This window comes from Lolium rigidum, chromosome 5 (assembly GCF_022539505.1).
Source record: "Lolium rigidum isolate FL_2022 chromosome 5, APGP_CSIRO_Lrig_0.1, whole genome shotgun sequence".
Taxonomy (NCBI): Eukaryota; Viridiplantae; Streptophyta; class Magnoliopsida; order Poales; family Poaceae; genus Lolium; species Lolium rigidum.
This window is the reverse complement of record NC_061512.1, coordinates 21,884,662-21,892,773: the sequence shown is the minus strand read 5'-3', so window position 1 is coordinate 21,892,773 and position 8,112 is coordinate 21,884,662. Positions and strand designations below refer to the sequence as shown.

The window sequence follows — 8,112 nt, the reverse complement described above, 5'->3', positions numbered from 1 at the left end:
AACAGTAGCATATACAAACATCCTATAGCAGCTACCAGTTGCATTGGTAATCCTATAGCTAGCATATACAAACATAACAGCTAGTAGCATTGCCAATCCTATAGTTAACAGGGATAGAAAATTTAGTGCAATCTTTTCATAATCTGATAGAAAGAGGAAAAGCTGCACATGGAAGCAACATTCCATACATATATACTAACACTGCAGTTTATTCAGACTTACCCATATTGCATAGTAGCAGTACTTAACAGTAGCATAGAAACATAGCAGTTCATTTCTAATAGTCCATACTTAGCAGTACTTAACAGTCCGTACTTAGCAGTCCATTACTTAACAGTCCATTACTTAACAGTCCATTACTTAACTAGATTACTGAAGTCCAACATTTCAAACTAGCACAACAGTGCTATGAGAAATGCTACCACCAAACCAAAAATGCTACCACTGATACCGTTGCCACCGTCTTCATGGGTTCAGGTACCGTTGGCACCGTCTTCATGCTTCCAGGGGGTCGATGAGAAGCCAAGGGTTATGGCCATTTTTATCGACAGAGAAGCAGAAGATGTAGACGCAACCTTCTTCTAAGCCGAACCTCCTTACAGCCTTCGCCCGGCCACTTGTCGAGCATTGCCCTCTTTAGATCTAGTCCCAGCCTCATCTCGACATTGTAAGACTTTTGATATCCCGCACATTGGACTGGTAGCTCAATTGCATCATCCAGGTACTTCTTGAGGAACCTCTGTGTAAACTTTGCGGAAAATTCCTTGCAAAATAGAAACATTTGAGAATCATTAGGATAGAATATTTGTATTCTTCCTAAAGTACTAGTATTTTTTCAGAATTTATGCAAGGAGTTAAAATAAGTACACACCATTTTGCAGTTTTTTTGAATGACAGAAGATTTGCTCATCCTGTACACATAGTACTTGAATGGTTTTCCTGGGAACTGACGAACCAAATTTGTGAGGGCCTTGCATTGGTCTTCATTGAGTACTAGATTGTTTCCCCAAACACAGTGCTTATCATACTCCTCGTTGCCAGTTATACGCGGTCCTGCAGATAATAGTTGTACATGTGAGAGACATATCCGTTTATCTCGTGGACGACATATTTGTAGGAATGTGAAGACACATACCCCTATGAACCAGCACAGTCTGCTGCACCAGGATGTCCATGTCCGGATCACTTTCCATCGGCATCTCCTCTTCACCATCAGAGAGCACGGTAGGATTTAACTCCGTGCTCCCCACCTCCATCTCTAAAATATAGCAAGGTGTTAAATAAAACAATGGTGACTTGATTTTTAATAATAGATTAACATACATTGTTTTGTACATAATAGATCAACAACTTACCCCTTCTTTCGTCGGAGGTCGGGTACAACGCCACGAAGAAGATAGAGAACTGCTCCCCGGTCACCGGCGGGAACAAGATTCACTCGCACGAATTTGAGTATTAGTGATCTTCTAGGAATTAGTAGATTTTGTTTAATAAACCTGCATAATTTTTTTAAATTAAAATCAAAATAAACAAATGGAAAAATCAGGGATCATTGTAAAATGGCACCCATAGTATTAGCCAATGTTAATAATTATTACTAATGAAAAAAACAGGGATCATTGAAAAAATCAGGCATATTAATCAAACACGTGTTAAAAAATCAGGCATAATTATTAGTTAGCCAATGTTTTTAATTGAGATGAACTAATGTTTTTAGGACATCATTTAGCAGAATGAAAAAAATCTGCCAGGGTTGAGATGAACTAAAAAATCTTTATTTAATCTTTCATCATGAGTGAATTAGTTGAGATCTTTAGTTCATCTTGAAATAATAACAAGATTTTTTAACTAATAAAAACATTAGTGAATTAGTTTAGCTCTGCTAAATTTTTAGAATTAGTTCAAATCTGCTAATTTTTTTAGTTAAGGACATATTTAATCTTTATTAAGGACATCTCAACTAACGTGTTAAAAAATCTGGCCTCAACTAATGTTTTTAGGACATCATTTAATTGAAAAATCAAACATATTAAAAAATCAACTCCTCCACGCCATCCACTCAACGCCATCCACGACGCCATCCTCGCGCTCCGTCGCCGTCGCCGCGCCTCGCGCTCCATCGCCGTCGCCGCGCCTCGCCGTCGAGGGCCCAGCCGCGCCTCGCGCTCCATGCCTCCATCGCCGTCGCCGCGCCTCGCCGTCGAGTGCCCAGCCGCGCCTCGCCGTCGCAGTCGAGGTGGTCCTCGCCCTCGCAGTCGACGGCCCAGCCGCGCCTCGCCGTCGCCGTCGACGGCCCAGCCGCGCCTCGCCGTCGAGGGCCAGGCCGCGCTTCGCCGTCGTCTTCAAGGAAATTCCAAATCCAACTCCGGAGCGAGCGCACGGGAGTCGGGAGGAGAGCGGAACTCCAGCCGCTGCCTACACAGATCAGGCGAGCTGCTCCGGCCGCCCCCGCCGATCCGCCCGCAAGCCGCGCGCGGATTGACTCGCCGCAAACCCCAGGCCGTCTCCCCGCCTCGCCTCGGCCAGATTCGGCTGGCGGTGGGGAGCTCCGCCCCGGTTCGTGCCGCTCCAATCCGTCGCCGGTCCACGGTGAGTTCGGTTCCGCCGCTCCTGCGGGCGTGCCGCTCGGGTCGGGGTGTTTCGGGGGCGTCTCTGACCCTAGTGCTGATTCGGGCTAGGGTTTTGCGAGGCTAGCGGCAGATGGGGGTGGAGGACTACCATGTGGTGGAGCTCGTCGGGGAGGGGTCCTTCGGGAAGGTCTACAAGGGGAGGCGCAAGTACTCTAGACAGGTTTGGTCCGCCGGCCGAGATGCAAGGAGGGCGTGGTGGTCGGAGGCGGCGGAAGGGCGGTGGTGCTTGGTGACGAGAGGAGGGACGTCCACCCTGCAGCTTGGGCGAGGGAGTCTTCACCGTCCTCGTCGCTGCGGTCTTGCTAGGTGTGGCGGAGGCCGTGGGCGGAGGTTGCCGAGGTCGCGGTACGGGTCCAGTACGAGCGGAGGTTGCCGATCTTGCAGATTGTTGAACCGACGGGTGCGGAGGAGCTACCTGGAGCAGTGGAACACCAGCGTCCAGCTCGACCTCATGCTCACTCGATGACATCGTCCCGCCGCACGCCACCGAGAACCAGGTGCCTCGTTCTTCCCAATCTTTGTGTGTCATCGTAGTTCTTGCCAGCGCAGGGAACGCATACTCCAGTCTCCTAGAAAGTTTACTAGGAATGATTCTTAATCTGACTAAGCAATGATCACCGTACTAAAATCACACTTTGAAACCATTGGGTCTGAATAACTCATATATCGATTTTAAACGGGAGACTCTGGTCAGGTGATGGTCATAATTGTGTCTCCTCAATGGTTCACTAGGAGGGATTCTTAATTTGATCAATATTGTAAGCATTGTTGTGAACAAGCAGGCTCTAATAATAAATTGCTTCATGTTGACTGTTCAAGTTTTTTGCTCATTAAGGACTGCTAACAAAGACAAAAAAAGCGACAAATCTGCTTGTTTCAAAATTCCATTGATGCTGTAATGCCCAACGTTTCGAGTTGTTTAAGTTGGACCAGTTCTAGCTGGCATTTTCCAATCTAATTTATCAGCTTGTACTAGTACAGCAGACGATGTGATCTTGCTTGCAGTGCTTGCACTACTAAATTAACTGTTGTTCCATGGTCAGACTACGCTTATAATATGCGCACATGAAATCCTTATCGAGAGGATTCCAAGCTAGAAACTGATCCATTTATGAGGCACAGTTGGTTCTAAACTTTTTTATTTTCGTTTTATTCAGACGATGTTCGTTTGTTATCTTCTACTAGCTCTGCGGATGCTTCCAAGACATTTGCCTTGCGTATATGCTGGAGTATAAAGCCAAGGTGAGTATCAGAGCCAAGCAATGCAGGTGTGGTAGAGTGGAAGCATTTCTGATCCAGGTTTCTTAATCACTTCCGTGTATGCTTGAAAGTTGAACGTTAGAAAACATGATCTTAATCGCTTACGTCCTACTCAAAATTGTTCTATTTTATTTTGGGGAAGGGAAAATGGTTGCTTCAATACATACATTTGTGCTATGGATTATTGCTACAGTAAAATACTCATGGAGTATCATCATGTCCTTGCAGATATCATGGAGTATCATGGAATCCAACAGTAATTGCGGGTGTTTGTCAAAGGGCAGTTTACTGATGATGAGTGGGCAGAGGAATAACATATGCCCAAAATGACGATGACCATTAGGTAATTGTGCCTTGCTTATGTCAAATAATCTGTGGATTGCTCCAGCACTTTTATTGTTTGCACAAAAGTACTCCAGCACTTATTTTGCTATAAGAACAAATGACACTACTTTTGCTTGGGTTGGAACAAGTTTCAGTGCAATACTGAATTAATTAACCATAACAAAATTAAATTTTCCTGGGCTGTTTGTGCAAGATCTTCTTTGCAGCCAGTCCATTTGAAATTTCGGCTGTGCATTGCTCATGCTCATTTTAGTTTTAGTATATCATGAGTAGTGTTTAGGAGTATTGATGTAGCAAAACATGCATGATGTGTGGAATAAATATAGTAGAAAAATTACAAATACAATAGATAAATGGATACTAAAGTTAAGCTGTAACGTGAGTTTGACTTGATATGTTGTCTTCCTCTTCGAGGGATTTGCCTTCCTCTTCAGGGATGATTCCTTCCTCTTGAGGTGGAGAGAAGTTGATGTCTGGAAGAATCATGTTAATCTGATGTGCTGCCGAGCGAGGAAGGTGTTGTGCTAGGCGCGCGTGGACGCGTGGACCTGGAGCTGGCCGGCGCTCTTGGGTGGGTGTTGGGCGCCTGTGGACTTGGAGGTGCGGCCGGCTTCCGGGAAGTGCAGCTGGGTGACGCAACCAGATCGTCGGTGGAGGAGGAGGCGCAGCGCGCTCCGATCTCTGGTGACCTCATGGCCCTGGCGCCTCCTGGCAAAGCCCCGGACGAGGAGCGATGAGATTCTGGCTAAGGGGACGGCAGATGGCATCCACGATCGATCGATCGGACGGGGAAGCAGCTGAGTCGCCGGGCGGAGAAGCAGCGGGAGGCCGGAGGTGGAGCACCTGATGGTCGCTGGGCGGAGGAGAAGCAACTCCCAGGCCGAGATGCATCTGGGCGAGGAGCGCCTGGGCGAGGAAGCGGATCGTGCAGATCGTGATCTGATTCTAGTTTCGTAGGGGTAGAAATGTCTTTTTAATGCTTTTTCACCTGGTCGGAAACTTCCCCCAACGTCTTATATTTCTGGACGGAGGGAGTAGATCTTTCTTATCACAGTGTGCTTTCTCGCCAATGATTGGTTTGGTCTCATTGTACTTGGGTTGGCCAAACTTCAGTATTAATGGTGGGTAATGGCTGTTTCAGGGAGAGCTCTTTGAGGTGCTCGAGGATGATAAGTGCCTTCCAGAAGAACAAGTTCAAGCAATTGCTAAGCAGCTGGTATGGACTCAATGTTGTTTTTCTCCTTACGAACCATACCAGTCTACAACTTATTGCCTTCACGGTTTGAACGTGTGCCCTCATTTCAGGTAAAAGCATTGTATTACTTGCACTCCAATCGTATTATCCACCGGGATATGAAACCTCAGAACATCCTTATTGGAAAAGGATCTATTGTCAAGGTATATTCTATGCTGTGTATGGTACTAGTTTTAGATCATCACAAGAAGTCTTTGGAATTTTCTTGTTCATGATGGTTTTCAATTGCGTTTTAACTATGCTGGACACCACGAGAGGGTTAGTGATGGACCAAACATTTCATTTCCCAGGCCAAACGGGGACATTAGGTCTAGAGTTGTAACAGGATAATCCTTGATTCTTTATAGAGTGGAATTGGTTTGTCTGAATTTATATTATTTAAGTGAAGAATCGAAAATTGTCGTGTATGTACATTTCTTGAAGCTCAGTTGGACAGACTAGTTTCTTTTTGTCCAAACAACAGATTGTTCCTATAGTGCTTTGCTTTTGCATGAACTTATTGGATCGAGTACTTCATCCATCCATTTTAATAACATCTTCACTTCTCTGTAACCCAACATACAAGCCCTTAGCATGTCCATGTCCAGCATCACTACCCTTGCTCTGCATATTTGCAAATTACAGCGGGCGGAAAAAAAATACAAGACATCTAGATTAAACAATACAAGACATCTAGTGTAATATACTGCTACAGCTACTCAGTTTGCATGCTAGGAAAACGTACTTCACATGGGCAGGCTGCTACTTGCATTAATCCAAGCCCCTCTTTCACGGTATTGACATTTAGCTAATACTTTTAATAAGCCATGTGGATACACCAGCTGCATGACTTTCACGAAGAAATGCATACTTGTAGATGGAGATATTGGGTATCTATCTTTGATATTTGTTACTGGAATTGATAGACAGCTCTTTTATTACAGAGTTATCCAAATGACTTTAGGACAGTTCATATTGAGCATTTGAGTTTCGAGTTAAAAATGCTTTAGTACTTGTCTTCTCTTTTTTCATTAGGACATATTTTTCAGCTCTTTCACTCAAAATAGGGGTCTCTATACTAGCGTCAACTTACTCATGCTCCTTTGTGCCACATTGATGTATGCAACAAGGCAAGTTTTTAGCATCCACCATGTGCACATGACCAAACTACTTGGTTTACTAATTACTGTCAGCATCTGAGCATGGACACTGCACTTCTATTTTTCATCTCCGTTTTGCTGAAACATATTACTGCTTCTCTCAAGGTACAATTCTGAATACTCAAGGTGATGGTGATCACTGATGCCGCACCATCTCAGTCGTCTGGGTTCAACTGAAGGTGATGCTGATCAGTTATGATGTTCAAAGTCGAAACATGGTGATGATTTGACAGTATAAAACTGAGAGTGTCACAATTTTCGTCTCCGTTTTGCTCAGTGTGTACGACAGTATATATGTTGGTACTGTGTGTTCTTATTCTTGTATGACGGTATGTGCTCATTCTTGTATGAAATAATGTTCATATTGTGTGCTCATTCTTGTATGACGAGTGAGCAGCACATGAAATGGTATTTGCGGAATTTTGGAAATTGCCACAGGTTATGGGGCACATCTCAAAGTACCCCTAATTGCATTTAGTGGCACTTGGCAAAGTGCCCCTAATTGGATTTAGTGGCACTTGGCAAAGTGCCCCTAATTGCCCCTAATTGGATGTAGTGGCACTTGGCAAAAGTGCCCCTAATTGCATTTAGTGGCACTTGGCAAAGTGCCCCTAATTGCATTTAGTGGCACTTGGCAAAGTGGCACTAGGTAGTGCCCCAAATACTTTTAGAGACGCAAGTAAAGGTGGCACTTGAAAAAGTGCCCCTATAACTAATTAGTGGCACTTTGGTTCAAATTTGGGGCACTTTGAAATGCCCCAAATCTTATACCGTGATGTAGTGCGTATGACAAGTAGACCGATATATGGCTAGCTTAATATTATGGTGTCAGTTAAGGACCAACGCGCGCGCGATGCGGAACCGGAATCTCGAGTGGGGAAATTTGTTCGAGTAGTCGGCTGGGCACGTGAAGAACTGAGTCGAACAAACACGCTCTCTCTACCAAAAAATCATATTCAAAAATGTTAAAATTCTTTAAAAAAAATTGTACATATACATCCCCATAATATATGTACGTTCGTCAAATTTTGCGAGATACCAATGTTTTTTGTGGTCTATGTAAAAAAATTATCTTCTGAAAAATCATATTTTAGCATTGAATTTTGTCTTTTTACACACGCCACACAACAAGTTGTTTTTTTTTCATGAAACGACTACGTGAGCGTGTAACACATAAAGATGTACTTATGAATTTTTTGTTTTAATTTTTTTAATTTTTTAAAATATGTGTAACATACATTTCAAAATAAAGAGAGCATATGCTCTCAGGTGCAAAAACACCACCATAGAAAACTTTTAAAATCATCTGACCTAAATAACTCGAGGGTCCATAAAACTTTTAAAATCATCTAACCTAAATAACTCGAGAGTCCATAAAACTTTTAAAATCATCTGACCTAAATAACTCGTTGCAGATTTAATAGATCTTAGGTAAAATTTTAAAATAGTGATCATATTCTCCCATGTGCCAAAACACCACTCT

The 8,112-nt window shown here is 43.6% G+C and overlaps 2 long non-coding RNA genes across 2 annotated transcripts; both read left to right on the top strand.

The window, feature by feature from the left end:
- The first annotated feature begins 2,930 nt into the window (after window positions 1-2,930).
- Window positions 2,931-4,149, top strand: LOC124653491. Its single transcript, XR_006987925.1, has 3 exons — window positions 2,931-3,127; window positions 3,788-3,872; window positions 4,119-4,149. It is a non-coding gene; the product is annotated as an uncharacterized LOC124653491 (long non-coding RNA).
- A 1-nt stretch (window position 4,150) lies between these two features.
- LOC124653490 lies at window positions 4,151-6,922 on the top strand. Its single transcript, XR_006987924.1, has 4 exons — window positions 4,151-4,233; window positions 5,377-5,451; window positions 5,541-5,633; window positions 6,735-6,922. It is a non-coding gene; the product is annotated as an uncharacterized LOC124653490 (long non-coding RNA).
- Window positions 6,923-8,112: the final 1,190 nt, after the last annotated feature.